Here is a 23,994-nt window from a genome sequence, read left to right as displayed (position 1 = left end):
CCTAAGCACTCCCACCACACGTAAATGGTTCTTCTTAGCATACGCCGTTTACACATACCTCCGCCAGGAATGTGGTTCTCTCTCTCTCTCTCTCTATATATATATATATGTATACATATATATATACGTATATATATACATATATATACATATATATATACATATATATATATATATACATATATATATATACATATATATATCTCCATATATATCTCCTCTCACCCCACCCAACCCCGTCTCTCCTAAACTTACCCTGCTAGACCCGGCTCATATGTCATTTACTCCGTGCCACATTCATCACAACTACAGTCTTTCCAGACTCTTCCCCGCCCCCATAGCCGCTAAGTCACTCCCTCGTCTGTGCTTCCCCAGACTTTATACGCCCGAGAGAACCCAACGACGGTAGCTTACTTGTGGTTTATCTGTTTAATTTGAACACTAGGCAGTGAACTTGGCTCAGGCTGTGTTCTGAGGACCTAGCCCGAGTCCACAGGCAGTCAGTCCTTCTAGAATGCACGCATGAATGAATCTCTTGCTTCGCAGCCACTCCTCCCCCAGAACAGGCTTTGCTCTTTACACATCTGCCGTTGCATTTCTCTTCCTGTCTTTTTTGTACTTATTTTACTCATCCTACTAGATTGCAAGCCCCCTTGAGGGGAGAAACCTCGTGGGATTTTGCTCCTTATTCCCAATTCTGGCTCCTTAACCATGGCAGGAGGTCAATAAACGTTTGTTTAATTGAGTTGTAGGATGTTGTGCCCAGCTAGCTGCTAAACAACCTCATTTAAGGGGTTAACTAATAACACTCAGAGAAGTTCTTCTCCTTAGGGGGCATTTGCATTTTAATGGGAATCTTAAAAACCCAAAGGAAATGTTCTCTAATGGTGGGATTTCAGGCCTTGTAGGGAGGCGTGTGTGTGTGTGTGTGTGTGTGTGTGTGTGTGTGGTGTTTGATGGGAATTAGGAAGAGTTCCTCCAGCCCAGGGGTGTTTCAACTTTTCTGTGCCATGGGCCCCCATGAGCAGTCTCGTGAAGCCTATGAACAGAGTAATGATTTAAGACACATAAAATAAATTATGTAGGATTACAAAAATAGGTTATAATGAAATATAATGATCTAAATATTAAAAACGTCGTTTGTGATATAGTAATATGTGCTTCTTTATTAGAGCATTAATTAAAAAGTCTACTGGCAGGTCTTATAATTATTGTAATGTCATAGTGATGACTATAAGCGATATTTGGGATATCTGTGATTCTGCTGGTTAAAAAGTCATGAGCTGTTCATACCACCTTGATCTGTTGCCTGGATCCATAATTGAAGGAAATGATAATTTTCAACTAGAAGTTAATGGAAGCAAAGATGTATTTTTTTTCTCCATCCAAGTTCTAGCCCTAGTTTCTGTTGTGGACCCAGGGTTAAGAGGCCCGATGTGGCTGAACCCTCAATATGATGTGGGTGGTCTTGAAGCCAGTGCCATTTTGGACCCTAGGCTTCCTTTTCTACTCTCCACTACTTTGACCTTGAACTCCCAGATTCTTATTTTTTACCCTTTATTTAACAAAAAACGACAGTATACATTTACTTCATTTACAGAAATATGAAATAAGGTGAAACAAAAAGGATTGTTTGGATTCTCCCTCCATCAGCCAAGGCATCAAGATGTCAGACTTTGGGAGAAAGAGAGGCTCACTAGTTTCCTAGCCTGGGAGCACCTCCTCCCAGAAGTGCTATCGATGGGGCGGGGTGGGGCGAGGCCAGGAGGAAGAGGAGAATTTGTCCCAAATTCAGAGGTGGGAAAGCAGTTGCAGAGTTTACCTGAGAGTCTCTGCTGGCTCTTTCTAAATTCAGAAGTCAATATTGGGACCAAAGAGCACGATTCTAGGGGTGGTCCAGCAACATATCCATCTTGGTAGTTAGTGACTAAGTGAAATATTGCTTTTGAGACCCCACACTCCCTAATGCTGATGTGATTCCTAATTTAAGTTAAAGTGTTTGTGCAGTTCTCTTTTTAAACCCAGAATACAGGGAACATACTCAATCCTTTCCCAGTTATCTTTGTGTATTTTAGTCATTTAGAGGCAATTTTCCTCCAGACAGATTTACCCTACTGTTTGCCATGCCTTGGGGCTTATACCTCTGCTCTCAGTGGATGCATGCTTAGAGAATATCAGTGAATTTTAATATTAGCCGGACATGTTGTTACCAGGGTGAGCACCATATTAGCCCAGGCAAACCATCATCCCTGCCCCTAATGGTAGTGACACTGAAAGCTTTACCCTTGACATCTTCCTTTTCTCTTGCATACATTTTCCTTTGGTGAGCTCATTCATTTTCCTGGCTTCAGCTCTCACCTCTGCACCTCCAGCCTGTCCTCTCACCTGGCAAGACATCTCCATTTTGGTATTCAGTCACCCATAATTCTAAAACTCGACTCTCTTTCGTCTTTTACAAATCAGCTTCACTTTTCTAAAACACAACTTTATTGAGGTATAATTTACAAACCATAAAATTTACCCATTTTAAGTGTATGATCTAATGATTTTTTTAAAATTGACAGTTTTGTGCAACCATCACTAAAATCCACTTTTAGAACATTTACTTTACCCCAAAAAGATCCCTATACTATTTGCAGTCGATCCCCATTCCCACCCCCACTAATCTGCTTTCTGTCTCTATAGATTTACGTTTTCAGGACATTTCATGTAAATGAAATCATGCAATATGTAGTCTTTTGCATCTGGCTTTTCAGGCTTCTTTTGCTTAGCAAAGGGGTTTTGAGGTACATCCATGTTGTAGTGTGTATTAGCAGTTCATTTCCTATTGCTGAATAATATTTCATTGTATGGATAGACCACATTTTATGTAACTATTCATCAGTTGATGGACATTCAGATTGATTCCACTTTTTGGCTATTAGGAATAATACTTCTATGAACATTCACATACAATTCTTTGTGTAGACATACATTTTTATTTCTCTTAGAGAGACACCTAGAAGTAGAAGTTCTGAGTCACATGGTAAACTTACATTGAACTTTTTAAGAAACTGCTAAACTGTTTTTGAAGGTGACTACAGCATTTTACATTCCCACCAGCAATGCATGAAAGTGATAGTTTCTCTCCATTCTCACCAACACTTGCCATTGTCTTTCTATTATAGGCATTCCTAGCTGATGTGTAGTGGTAGCTCACTGTAGACCAGTGTCATTTTTTATTTTATTTTTATAGAAACGAGGTCTTGCCATCTTGCCCAAGCTGGTCTCTAACTCCTGGGCTCAAGCCATCCTCCTGCCTAACTGCTAAGATTACCAGAATGAGCCACCAGCACGTCCTGCTCAGTGTCATTTTTGAATTTGTCTCACTTCTGACCACACTGCACCTGCTTTCCACCAATTTTATGGCTAGAAACCAAACTTACACTATTCTTCCTTCCTCTTACATTTATATGCTGCGGAAGTAAGCTGCTACAATCTTCTTCAGCTAGCACCTGAATTTCCTACTTCTTCATTTATCTTTACATTGCCCTACCTGGATCTGCATCATTTCACGCCTGAATTTCTGCCATTTTCTGTCTTCTCTCCTGTCTTCTTCTCTCTTCTCTCTTCTGCCTGTTGTAGCTCTTTCTTCAAATCTTCCTTCCTGTAGCTGCAGATTGATGGTTAAAATAGTAACATGAAAAGAGCATGCATGGATATGGAATTGCAGGATCTGTGTTCTAGTTCAGGAATCACCACTCATCATCACATGACCTTGAACTAGTCTTGTAACTTACCTGAGCCCAGCTCCTTTATTAAGTTACTTAACCTCTCTGAGCCCCAGTTTCCTCATATGCAAATTAAGGATAATTGTAGAATCTTTCTTATAGAGTTGTTATATAATACATGCAAAGCCCTTAGCACAGTGCACGGATGTATGAAGAGCACTCAATCAATGCTGGCGAATGTTGTATTTTAATGATTATTATGACTATTACTATTAATCGCTATGATGGGAGCTATCTACTACACCTATCATATGGTTGTCATAAGGATCAAGTGTGGCTGTGAATATAAAAAAATACTTTGAAAAATACCATGCAAATTGCAATGATGTTATTTTTACATGTTTTTTCCCTTGCATAAGGAGAAAGGCAGTGCAGGATAGCAGCAAGAATACAGGCTTTGCCATTAGCCTGGCATTCAAATCTGGACTGTGCTTTTTAACCGTTGCGAGGCTTGAACAAGTTATTTACCCTCTCCATCTGGGTTTTCTCATCTGTAAAATGGGTATAATTATAAATCACATTCAGGATAATGCTGTCAGGATGGTGCCTATTCCATAGGCAATATTCTGTAAACTGTAGCTTTTTTAAAAAAATAATTCAGTGTATTCTTCTTATATACTTTATCTAAATTATATTCTTCATAATTAATTCCCACCTTATTTATCTATCTGTGATCCCCACTGATCCCAACACATACATTGAAGAGAGGCTGTAATGTGGAAAGATTAAACATTTTCACCTCAGGCTGACTTTGGCTTTAATCTCAGCTCCACCACTTTCTAGACACATGACTCAGCACAGTTACCTTACCTTGTTAAGTATCTGGCCCCTCAACTGCAAAACAGATGAAGGAGAGCAATTCATACCTCATAGGGTTATTGCGTAGATAAATAAGATCATAGAAAGTCCTTAGAATGGTGCTTGGCACATGCACATACTAAATACTCAATAAACAGCAGCTGCCATTATGTTTGTTTCTAATCACCTTTACTACTGTCATTTTCTGATTCACTGCCCACACATATGCTGTGCTCCTTTCAGTCTTTGGCTTGGCTCCTTGTCTCTCCCTCCTGGCCATCCTCCCCTCCTGGAACTGCCCAAATCCTATTCTTCAAGGCCAGTTCAGCTTCTGATCCTTCACAAAATTATCACACACTACTCCAGATTCTAATCATTGCTTCCCGTCCTGCCCTCCCACTCCCCGGAAATCTATGGTTTGTGCGGTGTCTGTAATTCTGTTTAGAAATTAATTATTAAACATCTTCTGTTTTAGTTGTTTCCTCAACTGGACTGCAAGGTTCTGGAGGAGGGGTATTTATTCAGTTTCTAATGAAGCTCTCACTCTGCCTAGTTTGGCACTAGACACATAGTAGGTGCTTATTAATGCTTGACTCATAAACAATAACTAAGAAAGCACACATGTAAAAGTCATTATGAGATTTTACAAACAGGGGTTCCTTAACCACCTGGATAGTGTCCTCAGTGACTGTGAATCAAGAGTGATCCTGAGCAGTGTTATTCCAAAACACTAGCACAGAGTGGAGAAAAGAGCGGTTGATGCAGAACCCCCAAATCAAGGTCAACACTGTTTAAGTTAGCAAAGCCTGTCTTTACTGGCACGGATGACCTTGTTTTTGTTTTCCTCACCACTTCTTGGCATCTCTCGCCAATCTCAACCACTTTTTCCAATCCCAGAGGACTTGCTGCCCTGAGAAAGCCCTCTGAGTATCTTTCCTTCTATCTTTAATTTCTGGGGAAAGTTCTCCAAGCTTCAAAATTAGCCTTTTCTTTATTCCCCTCAATACTCCCTCAGTGCAGTTAGCAGTTAAGGAGGATAGAGGTCTGGCCAGATAACTTATTAAAATGAAACAAGGCTAACCTTTTATTATGTTATCCCCCACAAGGGCTGGGGGAAGTGACATCTTAAATCCAAAGTATGAACTTCTAATGGCAGAATTTAAAAGAGTGTGTCAGGAGAGTTGAAGAGATATCAGTAAGTGAGGTTGGGTGTGAGAATGAGTAAGGTATTGAGGGGATAGCCTTTCAGTGTCCCTAAAATCTCCCCACAGGCCAATTCCATTTTGGAAAATCCAGAAATGACCAAATGAAAGAATAAGAACCAACATTTATCGGGCACTTAACTATGTGCTAGGCACTATTCCTACATGTCTACAGTCATTCATTTATTCCCACATTACTCTGGGAGACAAATACCTATTACCAGTACTCCACTTTATGGGGGAAAAAAAAACCTAGAGAGGTTAGGTAATTTTTCCAAGGTTATATAGCCTGCTCATGGCAGAGGTAGGATTCAAAATCAGGTGGTTTCCACCCAGAAGTGGGTTTTTGAATCATGCATCTCCCCTTGTAAACATTCTGGAAAAACAGAGGAACAAACTTCATGAGAAACAAACCTAGATATCATCATTATTACCATCACCATAATCATCACAGCAAACAAGGTGCTGTCTCTGTTGTGTACAGGGCACTGCATGAGGTGCTGAGAAGACAAAGAGGCATCCAGCCCCACTGCATGCCTGAATCAACCTGACCCTCAGATTGCCTCAAGTGCTTCCACCTCCATGAAGTAGTTTCTGCTCATGTCTTCTCCCTCAAATAATGTATCTCCTCTGATTGCTGATTTACTTTTTGCTTCTGCTCTACCATGTATTTATTTATTACCTTCTATCTTGCATTGTGGTTATTTATATACATTGTCACACATCTGAGCCTTTGCACATTGCTGAGTCCTTTGCCTGGCTCACTCATACGCATTCTTTAAGATTCCACTCAGGTCTTATTGCATACCCTGACTCTCCTGCCTGAACTAGATACCTCTCTTCTGTATGCCCAAAACACTTGGTATTTATTCATATTATGCCACTTATTATAAGTGATTATAAGTGTTTGCTTGTTAATATTTTTAACAAGCTAGATCCCAGATCCCAACATCAGGGGAGTTAAGTTATACTTTTTTGAATCTTCAGTACTTTGCACAAGACCTAGCACAAGGTAGGCACTTAGTAAACTCTTTTTTTTCTTATTAATGAATGAACCCTCCATACAAATCTGATTATACTTTGAAAACAGAATTGAATGTTGGATTCATTTTTTTGTATCCCCCAAGCCCTGTACTTAGTAGTTGCTCAATAAATATTGCAATGAATAAATAATTGAAAAACAAAAGAGATGTGAGATTCTGCTCTTGGGATATGGGGGAAGACTGGGACCTAGAGTAAAAGTTTGCCTATCTAGGCTATATTTTTAAGTTGATTATAAAAACATGTACCACTAAAATAGATGAAAAAGAAAACATTGTTTTTGACCAAAATTACTTGGCTACAAAAATACAGTTTAATATCTAAACCCAGGTCCATATGACTCTAAAACCAATATTGTTTCTGTTATACAATATTGTTGAGATCTTAAGGTAGATAGAGGGCCCCCACTGGGCTCAGCAGAACCAGTAGGGCTTAAATAATTAGAAAGGAATAGACACTGCATGAATTATGTAAAAATTGGTGGTATATGTAAACCACTTTTTAAAGAAAGATCTATCTGGCAAGAGTATGTAGAATTGACTGATGAGGGGAGAGGCTGGAGGCAGGAATATCTATTGCAACGGCCCCATCTTGGAAACAGAAAACAAATTGATTTAAGGAGGAATTTGTGGACACTGGCGATGAGAGGAGACAAAGACAGAAGATGCTGAGTCAGGATTACCACAAAGTTTTAAGCCTAAGTGAAAGATATAGGGAATTCAGAAGTGAGACTTAATCTTGACAGATGGTGAGTTTGCTTTTTGATATGTTAAGTCACTTTAGATGAGCAAGCAGAGTAGATAGAAATGCAGGATTAAGTTCAAGAGAGGCCTGAGCTAGACTTGTAGATGTGCTCGTCATAGCTAAAGTTCTTTAAACTTCAAAGAGATGATAGCTAAAGTTAGGAGAGTGAAATGACTTAGGGAAAATTGGAGACAGACAAGATCAAGAACAAATGACTTTAAAGAACAACAATTAGGAGACAATTTGAAGAATTTCAATCGATAAAGAAGGCAAAACCATATCATCACATCTTGGAATTAACAACTAAAAAGAGATTCAGGGAGGAAAGGATATTCATTACATGAATTTGGCAATTAGGTTTGGCCATATTGGACAGAGCATTTTGGTAGAATGGTTGGGTTGATTACGGAGGAGGAAACACAATTGTTGTGGCAGAGAGTGTAGGTTGCCCTTTGGATAAATTGGGAATAAAAAGAAAGGGGAAAAAAGGGTACTACTGTAAGAAAAATGTTACTGAAGATTCTAAAGCAAAGAGTAAGAAGCCAATGGATGGGAGAAGAGTGAGCAGGGTCCTTCAGAGGTGAGATGAGATGACAAGGTTGGTCTTGCAGTGTAGAAGAAGTGTGGATAGAATTTGGAATAATTGCTGTGGAAAATGATAGAGGCAACAATGAGGATATATAAAACGATTACAAAGTGGTAAGTAAAGAAATTCAGCATCATCACCTTAATTTTGGTTGGAATCCATTTTATTGGCTTCATGTTTTTTCTAGCAAGGTCTGGTTGACCAGATGTGGAAACAAGGAAGTGAAGGTACATCTTAGCATTAGAAATTTCCATGGCCAGAATGATGGATGGTCAAGGATTCCATGGAGACAAAGTGACCAGTGAGTGCAACCTGAATGCAAACCATAAAGGTGAAATCAAGGCTGAACTAGTTGGGTAGTAATTCTAGAGAAACTGGGAAGAGATTGATTGTGTGAGCTGGGAAGAGTCCAGTAACACAGGCTGAAATCAGGAAAAACAAAATAGGTCATCTGGAGGACAAAATTCCTAGGGAAATGTCTAGGAGAATGAAACAAAATGAAGTAGTAGAAACATCCAGAATTATTGTTGGGAAAGCAGTTATGAATAAGAAATGAGTCTGGGTTCACTGGTTTATGCCTATAATACTGACCCTTTGGTAGGCCAAGGCAGGAGGATTGCTTGAGGCTAGGAATTTGAGAACAGCCTGGGCAACATGGTGAGACAATCTCTACAAAAAATAAATAAATAAATAAATAAATAATAAATTAGTGGAAATTGAGGAAGAAAAGGGAAGTGGGATTCTAAGAATGGATGTGAAGAACTGGTATGAAGATCAAGAGATGTGGAGAGAAATGGTTAAAGCCTGTGGAACACGTAGATTGTCCCTTGGTAAGGCATGATGGATAATGGTTAAATTGGAAAAGTGGGGAAGGATCAGGATCATTATGTCAATCATTTAGGGCTCAGGAAATGAGAATGTCACAAAACTTGAATTTTATAAGGTAGAGTAATGAGAGTAGGAGGCACAACCATACAGCTTTGAGCATGAAAACAAAGGGGAAGCATTGGTGGTGCCTTCTTATGGGATCTGAGTGTCACTTAAAAGCTTCGTAAGAATGGTGACTTTGATTCTCAAGTTGTGAAGAGCAGGTATGTGGTGACACAGAACAAGACTCAAGCTCTCATCGAATGCCAGGGGCCTCAGGTGAAGCTGCAGGAGGAAAGGAGGTGGGAAAATTGATTTCCACCTAACGAAGGAGACAATTAGTTTTAAATTTTCCAGCCAGGGATGAAGCTCTGGGACTCCCCCATTGACTTCAATAGACTGGTAAAAGGTAGGATAAAGAGATTTGTTTCTTTTGCCTAGGAAACCTAAAAAAGAAATAATTTCCTGGCCATGTTATTACAGCATTGGGGCACAGCACTACGAAAGTAAAGAGATTAGATTGACTTTCTTTTTTTTTTTTTGACTCGCTCTGTCGCCCAGGCTGGAGTGCAGTGGAGCGATCTCGGCTCACTGCAAGCTCCGCCTCCCGGGTTCACGCCATTCTCCTGCCTCAGTCTCCCGAGTAGCTGGGACTACAGGCGCCGGCCACCACACCCTGCTAATTTTTTTGTATTTTTAGTAGAGACGGGGTTTCATCATGTTAGCCAGGATGGTCTCAATCTCCTGACCTCGTGATCCACCCGCCTCGGCCTCCCAGAGTGCTAGGATCACAGGCGTGAGCCACCGTGCCCGGCTGAGATTAGACTGACTTTCTAATGGTTAGATGCTATTCCATTCTAACCCATCATTTTCAATCATTAATGACTCTCTTGGTAGTATTCTTTTGAAGCTGAATTTCACCAGTTTTGGTGAACCATGAGGTAGGTGAATTGGTAATAAATATTAATAGTACAAGCAGCAGGAGCCAATGGACAAGCTGAGGGCTCTGACCAAGGCAAGAATTTGTTAAGCCCTCTTATAACCCTGATACTAGCTGGCTGAGTGGGCTCAACCTTTCTTAGTTTTGGTTTCATCATTTCTAAGGAAGACTTTCACATTCTCTCCTACAATAATAAATATTGTTAGGAATGAACAATCATTGGAATTTAGAATACTGCTGTGGAGTCTTGGACTCAAATTCTAGTCCCTAAAACTGAGCATAATCTTGGCAAATCATTGAACTTCTATGCCTTAGCATTCTGTAAGACAGAATGGAATTCCTTCCAATCCTAAAATTTAGGTGTAAGTTTATCAAGAACGGAGGAAACAAAAGCACTTGTTGCCTCAACTTGAAAGTGGAGTTTACAGGTGGAAAAACTGGAGGCAAACCTAACATAAATGCTATGATTAGCTAAAGAACTAAGAAGTCAAACTTACATCATCTATGTTTGCAACACAGTGAGTGCTCATCATTATGAGAAGCAAATTTCAGTAAGTGAGAAAATCAAAACCAAGTCTCTTTAGCATCAAAATCCTTTATTTTTAGCAATTTTACCATTTGGGTAAAAAAATGATTTCTTATCTTAAAATTTCTAGAGTAGCAGTAACAGTTTGAAGCTTTTATTCATAGATGCTTTTAAAAAAGCATTTCATTATCCATTAATGTTTATGTATATACAGTGTGTTAAATCCTTATACACCAAAATAGAATTCTTTCTCAAGTGAGATGAAAATGCATACAAGGTAGAAAATTCAGAGGGCAAAAATTCTAGTAAAATAAACTATTTAATAGAATAAATCCTAGTTTAAAGCACATTTCTATCCTATGTGCAATGTAGCTAAATTACCATTTCTACGGAACCTCTAACCTTTAGATTTCATGACTTTTTAGCATGCTTAAATTCTCAATATTATTATTCTTTTACCCTAGTGTCGTATGTTTAATATTCATTTGCATCTTTCTTCTGATTCAATAATTTTGAACTTTGACACAAATGGCTGCATGAGGGCTTAACGCTTAGTAAAATGGCTAAGACTTTCTTTTAACTTGTGTGTTATTGTTATGAGTTTGTTTTGAGCTTGCTGAGCAGAGGTGATCTGGTCTGGGATTCCCCCCAGGCCAGAGCTTATTTTGGCAGTGGTTTTCTCTTATAGATAAGTTCTGTGAGTTCCTTCTTTCCACCTACATTAGCAATCCCAAATGTTTCTCGCATATTCCTGATTTGGTTGTCTTTTCTAATACCATAAGAAAAGTCCGTAAGTCCATACCTGACTTTTTCCTCCTGCCTTCTTTTACAGGGGTTCTTAGCTATGTTACATCAAATATTCTATGCCCCAAACTTGACAAAAGGCATTTTAATTATTTTCTATTTGGAATTCTTCAACTGATCTTGATATTGTTTATACCAACTATTGCCTTTCTTCTTTAATTTATATCCTCAGTCATGACAGAAGACAAAGAGAAAATACCTTGCCACAGTTTTTCATAGCATCTAAGCAGGGGAGGCAGGTATGGTAACTTACGTTGATCAGTTAAAGAGTTTTAAATGATTTCGAAAGCAGATCAGCTTTATCATTTAGGGCTCTCTTGACCATCCTTTACAACTAGCACCATTCCTTAAAAGGTTGCCCAAGGAAGGTTTCCTTTAGGAAGGGAAACTGACACAGGAATAAGTACCCTGGTTAAAACCATGGGTGATAGAAGCAAGAGCAGAAGATTTATCTCGTCCTCCTGGCCATATTACCTCCATCTGTCTCCAGGGAGAACACGCAGTACACTCTAACATGGGCAGTCTTCACCTAACGGATTCAGAAGAGCTGCGGGGTCAGTGCACACGGTTGCCGAAGCAGCTAACTTAAGACCCCACAAGGCATAAGCACAGAGGTGTAACAACAGTGTATTTTGGGGAGGGGGCAGAGCAGACAGATCTATAATAACGGTTGTTCACCGCAGCAACCGGGGCCACACAGATGGAGCAGAATAGCCCGAATCTGAGCTTTGATTCAGCAACATGCTCTAACCATGATGCCGTCATTTTTTCCTTCTGAGAAAAAGTGTAATCTAATGGGCTACCCTCTCACAACAGCGCCGGGATCCTCAGGTTTTGAGCCCTTCAGAGCAGAGGTCTTCCGAAATATTAGGGGAGCTACCCCGGCTGTGAAGCGACGTGAGGTCCCGGACAGAGGTTCCCTCTGTGGGCACCAGGCAGCGATGCCTGAGCCAGGCTGGGCTGGGCCGGATGTGAAAGGAGACCCTGCCCTCCGGCGCATCAGCGGGACTCCTGCACTTCGCAGAGGGCGGAGGAGAGCGCAGTCCCGGGCGGGGGCTGCTCCCCCGCGAGGGGAGAAAGCCGGCCATGGCCCAGGCGGTGCAGATTCAGGGGTGGAGAGAAGGGACCGGAAAGCAGGGTGGAACTGCGTCCCGAAGGTGTGAGGAGGTGGCCTTGATGGTTGAGGGCTAGGCCGGGACCTGGGCAGCAGGGAAGAGTGAGGGAAAGACCGGCTCTTCAATTCGTTTCTGTCAAAAGATGGCCAAATTCCATGCTGCCCTTCTCCCTCCGCGCCTTTCCGGGCCCCCCTCGGTTGCTCCCAAGGCTGCGCGAGGCGGCGGGAAGGTCCGGGAGAGTGCGCGCGTGGGGAGGAGGGGACGGGAAGAGGAGACCCTCCCGTGCCGAACCTCCCGCCCCGCCGGCCCCTCGGGAGGCTCTGGAGTTGGGGACTAGAGCTCTGCCGCTTTAAGCTGGGGAGTGGGCGTCCCCTCCGGCCGGGTGACGGTCCGGGGCGGGCCCTGACGGGCGTGCCTATGCAAACCAGGAGGTGGTGCCGGCGGTGGGCGGGCCCGTAGTAAAATACCGGGGGCTGGCCGGCGGGAGGTGCGGCTGCCTGGTGGGCGGGGCCCTGCGGGAAGGTGGGGGCGGGAGGAGGCCGCGGCGGGTTGGTACCATCGCGCGCGTCCGGGGAGGGGGACGAGCGACTTTCCCTGGAGGGGCGGGCCCTTCCCGGTGGCGGGGCCGGACGCTGAGGAGGGGCGGGGCGGTCCCGGTTCCCCGCGGGCGGGACGTCGGGCCGGGGGGAGGGGGGCATCCTCCGCTCGCGTCCGAGGCGGGGCCGGCTGTACCTTTCGTGGCGCGGTGCGGCGGGGGAGGGCCGAAGGGAGGGAAGGGGCGGGACCGGGTGGGGGGAGCCGGAAAGGGGGAGGCGCCGGCGGACAATGGAGCCTATGTGTGCTTGCCGGAGTGGGACGGCGCCGCCGCCGCCGCTGCCGCCGCCGGGGGGAGACGCTGCGCCGCCGCTGCCGCTGGCCCCGGCCCCGGCCCCCCGGGGCTGAGAGCGGCCCTGGACCCAAGCCTCTTCTCCTGCTCCACACCTCCTCTCCCCTCCCCCACTCTTGCCTCCGGGGTAAGTGGCACCTGGGGAAGGGGGAGGGGAAGGACCGGAGCCGGGGGTAGTGGGGGCCAGGTCCGCGTCCGCGTGTTTTGAGCCGGTTTGGGGGCAGGGGTAGCCACAGCTGCGAAGAGCGGGGTGGAAGGGGGCAGAAAAGGGGCGGGGGCCAGGGTTGCGGATTTAGTGAGGCGAGTCTGGAGGAACCTGTGGGGGGAGGTGGGGGTGCCTCACGGGCGGTGGGGAGAGAGGGCATCTCTTCTTTTTTTCAGAGGTTGTGTCCCAAGCAGTGCTTGGAGAGGTTAAACCAGGAGAGTGAGGACAGTCCCAGGGTCCTGGGATGCAGGGGTTTGGAGGGGCGAGATGGAGCTAAATAAGGGAATTGGGATTGAGTTTGATGGGGTCTGTAAGACCCCTGAGATGGACAGAGGTAAAGGGGACTTTGCAGGCCAGTGACTTGTTGAAGGGTAGGGGGAGGTGGAAGCTAGGAAGAATGTATGAGTAGTTAAGGGCCCAAGCAGGTGAGTTGGTGATGTCTAGGTGACTGAGTCATTGTGGGGGTCTTGGGACACACCAGTGATTTCCAAAGTGGAGCCCTAGTCACTGGCCTTTGAAAGTTGCAAAGACTATTACGATGTCACTGACTGGTGTTGGGTGAGCCTGGTAAAATGGAGATATCCTAAGTAAAACAACAGCAGGGTTGGTTGTTATGTCCAGAGGGAAGGAGAGGGAGGGGCCAGAGGCCTGTAATAGTATTGCTGGGGGCCTTATGGGAAGGCTACCAAGCATGAAGGAGGAGGCCAGAAATCTGTCCTCCAAGAGGTCTGAAGGAGGGGAAGGAAGAATGGGTTTTTAGTGATAGGAGAGACTTAGAGCCTAGATTGGAATCCAGCTGGGGACTAATAAAGTTACTAGATAAGTTAGAGAAATGGACATAACTATTTCTTAGTGGAGAGTCTGTAAGATGGGATAGAATTGATGCAAAATTTGACTTTGATTACAGCAAACATTGGTAAATCCCTGGCAGTGATTTCAGTGGGGAAATGATTTTCTGTGTAAAGAGTTACATTTTGGTCAATGATGGGTATTGGAGTATTAGTTAGCACTTGATATATTCAGGAATTAAATGTTCGTTTTTGGGGCAGAGATTTGGATTCGTGCACTGAGCAAAGTGATGAATTAGAACTAACAAACAGTAAGGATAAATTGTAAAATCATTGAGAGATGGGAGGAGGGGGCAAAAGGATGTTGGAGGTAAGACTCGTGGGTTTAGAACCTTTGTGGAAATTGTGCAACGTGATTGTCCTGTTTTGTGTTTTCTGCTGAATACTAGTGATTGGAAAGTTTTAGCAAGGAAGAGATGTGTGCGTGAATAGTGTGAAGGCCCTACATAAAAATTTAAGAAAGACCTCCTTATTCACTATTGAAAAACACCCAAACTATTAAAGACAGAGATGGGTTTATAAGAGGAGCTGTTAGTTAAATGGCATAAGGATGCTTTGAGCAATGAAGTTTCCATTAGTTGTTTGAGGGCTTGGATAAAAAGTGAAATTGTATTTTATTTTTTTATTTTTATTTTTATTAATTTATTTTTTGAGACAGAGTCTCACTGTGTTGCCCAGGCTGAAGTTCAGTGGTGCAATATCGGCTCACTGCAACCTCCGCCTCCCAGGTTCAAGCTATTCTCCTGCCTCAGCCTCCCAAGTAGCTGGGATTACAGGCACGTGCCACCACGTCCAGCTAATTTTTGTACTTTTAGTAGAGATGGGGTTTCACCATGTTGGCCAGGGTGGTCTCGAGCTCCTGACTTCTGGTGATCCACCCACCTCAGCCTCCCAAAGTGGTGAGATTACAGGTGTTAGCCACCGCTCCCGGCTAGAAGAGAAATTTTTTTTTTTTTGAGACGGAGTCGCTCTGTAGCCCAGGCTGGAGTGCAGTGGCATGATCTCGGCTCACTGCAACCTCTGCCTCCCCATCCCAGTTCAAGTAATTCTCCTGCCTTAGCCTCCACAGTAGCTGCACCACCATGCCCAGCTAATTTTTGTATTTTTAGTAGAGACAGGGTTTCACCGTGTTGGGCAGGCTGGTCTGGAACTCCTGACCTCGTGATCCGCCTGCCTCTGCCTTCCAAAGTGTTGGGATTACAGGCGTGAGCCGCTGCACACGGCCTAGAAGATAAATTTTAATGTAAATTTGAGAAAAGTTGAGATGAGGGATGAGAGTATGAGATTTGGAAGTTTTATGACTTAGAGATTTGGAATTGAACCATTAAAACATTTTGTTAATAACCATGTTGAATATAAGATGATAATGGTTTCAAAAGAGATGGTAGATAGACAGGGAGGTCATTGGCTAAAAGGTAAAAGAACAATTTCCATAGAGTTCTCTTTGTATAAGGCAAGTGTATGTCACTTGCTTCCTCAGAAGTGTCTGCTCCTGTGAATAAAAGAAAATGCTCTCTTGTTTGTGGGGGGAAAAGAATACAGATGTTTCACAAGCATTATAATAAACTAAATATTTGTTCATGGTGACTTGGTACAGTAGTTAGAGCCTTGGATGTAGAATCAGGAAGTTCATTCTCCCATTGACTTATGTGTGACTTTGAACAAATCCCTTATATTTCTCCAGTTCTCCCATCTACAAAGTAGTAAAACCACCTGCCCTAACCACTCATAATGGCGTTTCTGCCTAACAGGTTAATGCCTAACTGCAAAGTGCTCCGAACATCTCTTAGAATGAGAGATTAAGTAGCCCAACTCTTCCAATTTCTGTAAAACTACAGTCTCACTAACAGACCAAATTCAGCTTTGGTGATGTGCTTGATCAAGGAACAAAAAGGAGTATCTTGTACATCTGTCTTGTTCTGTTGTTTGGGTTTTTGTTTTATATTAGTTTTGAAAGGTAATGCCTCTCTCCCTATAGTGGCAAGACAGTAATAGTGATGACAATTCTAGAAATGTGAGCAAAGGTCCCCATGGAGATGGAAGATAGATGCTGTTGAGTGCTAACCTGGGCTACGCCAACCCCAAATGTCTGAGGCCTTGGATATGTTTCCTGGCTTCCTGGCAGCTTAATTTTCTTCAGCTATGAAATAGTGTTGGTGGAATAACTTCTCTGTCTGCCTTGGTGAAGATTACTTGCTCTAGATCAGGGTTTTTTGTTTGCTTTGGTTTTCTTAAATTGAGACAGAGTCTTGCTCTGTCACCCAGGCTGGAGTGCAGTGGCGCAATCTCAGCTTACTGCAACCTCTGCCTCCTGGGTTCAAGCAATTCCCCTGCCTCAGCCTCCCAGGTAGCTGGGATTACAGGTACACGCTACCACGCCCGGCTAATTTTTATAAATTTTTTTTTTTTTAGTGGAGATGGGGTTTTCACTGTGTTGGCCAGGCTGGTCTCGAACTCCTGACCTTGTGATCCGCCTGCCTCGGCCTCCCAAAGTGTTGGGATTACAGGCTTGAGCCACCGTGCCTGGCCAGATCAGCGTTCTTAACCTTATAATGTCCCATGTGCTCCTTTGGCAATCTAGTGAAACAGAGGACCCCATTCTGAGAATGTTTTTTAAATGCACAAAATAAAATACATTGAATTATAAATGAAATGGAAACAGTCATCAAAATATTAATTGTAACAGTATGTTTCTTTATAACACATTAATAAAATATAGCTGCAGGTCTAATGAGACTGTAATTTTTGAAGTAGTGTATATATTATGCCAAGATACCTGCAACAACTATGTGACATGAAAATGTCTTGTGGTTTCTGTTGGTGACAAGGTCACAGAATTGCTAATAATATTAGGGATGGTTACTTCCATTCACCATTGAACGCCATGCAAATTTTTACTTAGAGGTTGGTCAAAATGAATATCTGAGCTTTCCCCAGGAGGTTCACAAACATTTCCCCTCCCCCCAGTCTATCCACAGACCTTTTGGGAGTCCGTGGGATCCCAAGTTAAGAACTCTTACCCTAGACCAACTGATTTTTGAAAGTTATATTATCTCATGGCCACTTGCATTTTAGGCTTTGCAGTATTTTTTAGCATCTCCACCATGCTAAGAACAGGAGCATAGAGAAAACATGAAACAAAAGTCCATTTCACAACCTGTGATGACTGTTTTTGATTGTGGAAAATGTTAAAAACAATGATTAAAATGAGGCTTTTGTATCTGGTGGCTTTTGCTTTTCTAAACTCCCAGTCATCCATTAGCATGGTTAGGCCTCAGTGGGATGGATTTGGGCTGCAGTGACCCTATCTTGGACTTCTTGTATTTTGAGTTTTAGTGGTTTTGCCTTCCTTCTTCCTTTTTGACCTAATTGTTTTCTTACTGTTTCTTCTTCCAAAGATTGCTTTGGCCGCAGAGCGTTGGGGAATGGGTGGTTTTCCTTGGAATCAGCATGAATTGGGATATGAACTTTTCTTTTTCCTTATCCCTATAGGACTGAATGTGGGCCCAGTTGGTGTCATTCTGCTTTGACCTAAACATTCCCATCTGATTGGGTGGCAGAGATCATTTCTGGAAAGTTCTTCTGTGTCCCGATGTAGAAGAAATAGCAAATTGGACATATTGAAAGGTAAAGAACATCCTGATAAGTCAGTTCCTTTTGTGATTCAATCTGAATATGTTGGATTTTTGTTTCTGTTTCTATAGGGCCTCTTGTAAGTTAAAACTACGTGTATTCATTATTCTAAGAATTCTCAAGGCAAGAGTCATCAAACTAAATGCACGTCAAAAATATAAGAGCAGTTACCTTACACCTTTCTGTGAGCAGGGACTTGTGCAATAACTCATTTCATAGGGCCAAGGATAAAGGCAGATGGTGAGAAGTTAAACAGGTATTTATAATGTCATCGTTGGTTTGTGTGAATGCAACGTAAAGGTAGCAATACACAAGCCCCAAGCTCATTATAATACATGGATCAAACAGCACTGATTGAGTTTCTACCAGGTATCAGGTGCTGAGAGGAGGAATGACAGTGCCCTCAGAGAGTTCTGTGTCTACACATACAGTTTTGTGTTATAATAGTTTGTGATTATAATGCCGGGGGCCATGGAGGACATACAGAGGAGAGTTGGTAATCAAGGAGAATTTCACAGAGAAGGGACATCTGTGCTGAAATAATATTTTGGGTAGCCATTATTCCAGATGGTGATAGTTGAAATTCATTTTGAATGCTTAAATTTTGTCAGTAATCTTTAGCTTGATATAAAATTTTATTTACTTAAAGTTAGCTATTAAAAGGTGACAGAGGTATTTTTACCCCACGAGTACTAAAATGTACATTAATATTTTGCTTGGACCAAGGTTTTCTCTACATGCCCATTGCATAGTTTACTTTTCTCCACGTGTTGGGGAAAGATTGGTTTTTCCTATCGTGTACTTTTTCTGAGAGGAAGCCTTTTAGTAATCGGTATGCCAGAAGTTAAGAATGAGCTAGGAATGGAATCCCTGAGGCCTTTTAGTTCCACATTCTAAGTTTGATACTATGCCTTTTATGGAGTAGTGGTCATAGCATAGAAATGAAATTTGTTAAACATGACATCGTTCTAATAAACTGGACTTCTTAGAGCAGGGAAATGGGAAAGTTTCATTGGAAGAGTTGCAACTGGAATCATAGAGGTGATTCTGAGCTTGGTTAGATTAATTTGTGAATTTAACAACTTGATGGCATGCCTCTCTAGGAATCCTTCTAAAGATTCCTAAATAATTTAGCCCTAAGACAGTCGGCAACTTGCTTCTCCCTTGCCATTTCAAAACTATAAATTCTGGGCAAAGAGGGAGGCTCAGTGCCATTATTCTAGTTTACAAGGACTAATGGTGGAAATTGTTCTGCTTGGCCAGTACCTAGTGTTTTATTGACTTAGCCAGCTCAATTCAGTACCGCACTTTGCACACAGTAGGCACTGAATAAAAGGAAGTCATCTGGCCACGTTATTCAGCTCTTAAGTTCCCCAAAAGTATATGAAAATAAATGTTCTTGCTGGATGTAGAGTTACGGTTGAGAGTAGGGAGAACTGTGAATGATCTTCACTTTGTAAATTCAGAGACATATCTGGAATTTTGTCTCTTCTCACCTTTACAGTCAGCTTTCAAATCTCTATACTAATAAGGAATGGGAAGAAGCAAAATTATGAGGGGTTTCTTTCTACTAAATTCCCAGAATTCTAAAAAGTAGAGAACTTGATTTGCAGTTTATATTTCTCCAGCCTCTGAAAATAAAATGTGCAGCTGGGAAGGAGAAAAAGCCACAAGAACCTTGAACTGGCTACAGATCAGATATAATCCTTTAAAAATTGGGAATCGATTCTATTTGTGTGGGGGATGACGGCTTCCTCTTAAACTGATATTCTGGAATAAATAAGAAACCTGTTTTTCTCTTAAGATATTCATTGACAAATTGATGTTGTTGATTTTTTAAAAAATCTGCTTAGGACTTCTTTTTTTCCTCTTCTAGACGAGGGTCATCTTTGAGAAGGGGGTTCCTGGACTCCTCACCTCCAGGATGAGCACTGCAGTGTCGTGACCCTTGCGGTTTTGGTGAGTACACTGATGGCTGATAGCACTGGAGCACACGCCTGGCTTAGAAGAATGAGCTTAGGGAAAAGCTTCAGCTTTTATTTAATGATTTTTTTTTTCTTTACATCACCCAACCCTCCCCTTGCCACCCCCACCCAGCCCCTGCCCTTGGTCACCACCATTTTACTGTCTGCTTCTACTACCAACTTTTTTAGATTCCACGTATAAGTGAGATCATGTGGGATTTGTCTTTCTGTGCCTGGCTCATTTCACTTAACATACTGTCTCCAAGTTTATCTACATTGTTGCAGATGACAGGATTTCCTCCTTTTTAAAGGCCGAATAGTATTGAATAGTATTGCATTGTGCGTATATACCACATTTTCTTTATCCATTCCTCTGCTGATGGATACTTAGTTGATTCCCTGTCTTAGTTACTGTAAATAATGCTGCAGTGAACATGGGAGGGCAAATATCACTTCCACATACTGATTTCATTTCCTTTGATTAACAACAAAAATTTTTTCAAGCAAATACTACGTGCTAGGCACTATAGTAATTGCTGGGTGTACAGAGATGAATAAGTCAGTTGTGGTCCCTACCTTCATGGAGCTTATGGTCTAGTGGGAGAGATGAATGTTACACAGATGATCACATAAATTGCATATGTAATTACAAAGCATGAAAAATGTTGAAAAACCCTAGATGCTTTAAAAAGAATGTAATAGGAAATTTTATGTAGATTGATGGCATTAAGGGATTCTTCTCCTCTGAAAAAGAAACACTTAAGCCAAGACTTCATTCATTCAACAAAACTATTCAAACTTGATATGGGAAAGTTGAAGTTTAGGGAGAGAGGTGTCAAGAATTACTTCCAAATTTCTGGCACGAGCAACTGGGTGGATAAAGGAGCCATTTATTAAGATATGGAAAACTGAAGGAAAAAGGTTTTAGGAGGAAGGCTATATACAGAATTGAAGAATTCATGTTTGATCCTGTTAAGTTTGAGACATCCAGGGAGATGTCAAGCAGATAGATGTGTATATAGACCTGCTGGACTGAACCTGCAAATTTGGGAGTTGTTGGCATGGAGAGAACTTGCAGCATGAGAAGAGAAGATGACTCAGAGTAGAGTCCAGAGGAACTCTAAAGTTGAGAGATCAGGTGAAAAAAGGGGCCTGCAAAGGAAGCAGATGAGGAAGGCCTGGAGAGGTGGGAGGAAAGCTAGGAAAATGAGGTGTTATGGAAACCAGGAAAGGAGTTACAAGAACGAAGTGAGCAACTGGCAGAATCTAAGAGATGGAGTAAGATGAGATTAGCAAAGTGGCCAGTGGTGACCTTAACAAAAATAGCGGTCACTATGATCTGGGGGTGGAAGTTGGTTTAAAATGATTAAAAGATGAATGGCAAGTGAGGAAGTGAACACTGTGACTCGTCAACTCTGTGGAGAAATTTGGCTCTAAGGGATAATAGAATGCTAGACCTGGGTTTTGTTTTGCTTTTCCTTTTTTTTAGCATTGAAAGATTCTACAGCCTATCTGAATGCTGATTGGAAAGGTCCAACCGACAGAGGGGATGGCCAGAGGGGAGAATGAGAGCTCTCAGAAGGCTGGAAGGGACAGGCCTAGTCCACCTGTGGCTGGATTGACTTTTGGGAGAAAGTGGGCTATTTTTTGTTTCAGTAATAGAAAAGAAAGAGGAGATAGATATTGATGAAAATTGGTTTGTGTATTTAGCAGTAAGAACTTTCTGCCTGGCAACGTCTGTTCCTATTAAGTACTGGGCAAGTCCAGGTATTGGGAGTGGGAAGGAAGGGAGGAAATGGGGTACCCAGGAGATGTAGAAGGTATTTTGAAATGGCTTCTGGCATGATAAGCCAGCGTGCTCGCTAGAGAGTGGTAGTAGTCATAGTAATACTTAACACTGGAGTGCTTACATTATACTGCTGAGCACTTTATATGAACTAGCTGACCTTGCCCACCAAGGCTCTACTTTGACAGGCACTACAGTGATGAAGAGCACAGACTTTGGGGCCGGAGTGGCCAGAGTGCTGGTTAAATGCCCACTCTACCACTTACTAGTGTGTGAGCTTGGGCAAGTTACTTAACATTGCAGAGCCCGTTTTCTCATCTCTAAAATAGAAATAGTAGTGGCACCTGCCTCCTGGGGTTGTTATGACTGGGTTAACATGTTTGTACAGTACTCAGAACAATGCATGGCACATAGTAAAAATTTTAAGTATTAATTTAAGAATAGAAGAGAAAAACATTGTGTAAGTAGATCTAAGGTGTTAGGAGATGTAGTTATGTTGGGGGAAAAAAAAATCTCTCTGGCTATAATGATTCTGTGGAAGATCCTTTCCAGTCCTTAAAGGTGGTTAAACAGTTGAACACTAACATCCTGAAGAGGCTGATTTTATTCTTTGGAGCTGTAGAATATGTTTGGCAAATTTTTTGCTCAGTCGTTTTTATCATCAGAAAGGCTAAAAATAGGGACAACTTATTTCCTTGGACTAGGGATTGAAAAACCTAGATTTTGATCCCAGTCACTGGGTGAGCCCACATGCTTATTTCAACCTCTGTGCTGTCTCTCCCTCCATAAAGTAATGGGAAGGAAGATGGCTTCAAGGAAAGAGCCAGGGTCTGAGAGCAGTGATTGGAAACCTGGAAGAAGCCATTCACACGCCATGTGCTCCATTCATTCATCTCTAAAATGCCTGTCAATCAAAGTCAGGCAAATTGTGAGAAAATGAAACTGTATGTAGAAGTACTTAGAAAATAAAAGTGTTTTATGTTCACAGCATTATTATTAGAAATAATCTTTGCTACCAGCTCATCATAAATGTTTGGCAGATTAATGAGGTGATTTGATAATTGTAATGTTTTGAGTTTCTTTGGAAGATGTGTGTAACACAGATGCCAGGTGTTTCTGTTATGGGAGAACTTGAATAAGTCACAGAGGATCTACCTACATTCTTAGTACATCATGCTGAGTATTATAGAAAAACAAAAGAACTTTAAAACAAGGTTCTTGTCTTCTAAGAGCATAGTCTTCACAGGGTGATAAAATATACACCTAGGATTATTCAGTACGACATGTGATTGAGTGCTAGAATACGTGATGCAGACAGAAAGTACTAGAAGAAGTTCTGGAGGGGGACTATATAGGTGGTAACTGCTTTTCTTTTCCTGAGGTAAATGTTTTCTGATGGCTTTGTCCATGAAAGATTCATTTTCTACTTCTATTTTCCCAGTGATTTCTAATGTTCATTGAGAGGTTACAAAATGGTTTATGATTATATATGTCGAACTTGACAACCACAATCCATTTCTTAGTCTAAACCAAAAAAAAAAAAAACAAAAAAAGCTGGAAGATGATGGGGGATAAAAACAGAACCTTAAATATAATCAAGACCAAAATGTTTTTTAACATGCTCTCCCCTGAGGTCAGCATAGAAACATTCATAATGTTTTTATTCTAGTTCTTTTTCCTGACTTTTTTATTTAAAAAGGAAAAAAAATTTAATTGGGTGTACTCAGAACTTCCATAAATTTCTTTCACTGTCCCAGGTGAAATAGCTGAGACTATTGCAGATTTCTAAATGAAGAAATAGACCTTTAACGTGTGACAATGATCATAGTGCTACAACCTAGGATATAACTGATCCTCCCAATCTTAGCCCAGTCTCCATTCTCTCAAAGTACATGTAAGCTGCAACACCTGAGCTGTTTCTAACTCCCTTTGGTTCTGTAGTCACTAGTCCTGTACCTAATATTCTCCTCCTTCATTCCTATACTTTGTCAATAAGATACTAGAAGCTGGAAGGGGGTTGTTAAGGGGATAGTGGCTACAAGAAAACCATAATGGAATTGCCCTGGGAGGGAGCAGAGACTTAAAGTATGTCTTGGTTTTACCTGAATTCGTCTAGGCTTCCCTGAATAAAGGACTTTCTCATTTGTTCTCTAGCTAGGTTTGGGAATATTTTCTTGACCTTTATGCTTCAAATTAGCCTTGCAAATTGGCTCAAAAAATATCTTAGCCTTCAAAGATGTTCTTTTACTTTCAGAATTATGGATCATTCCCATGCTTAC

This window comes from Symphalangus syndactylus, chromosome 12 (assembly GCF_028878055.3).
Source record: "Symphalangus syndactylus isolate Jambi chromosome 12, NHGRI_mSymSyn1-v2.1_pri, whole genome shotgun sequence".
Lineage (NCBI taxonomy): Eukaryota > Metazoa > Chordata > Mammalia > Primates > Hylobatidae > Symphalangus > Symphalangus syndactylus.
This window is presented reverse-complemented; position numbering follows the sequence as displayed.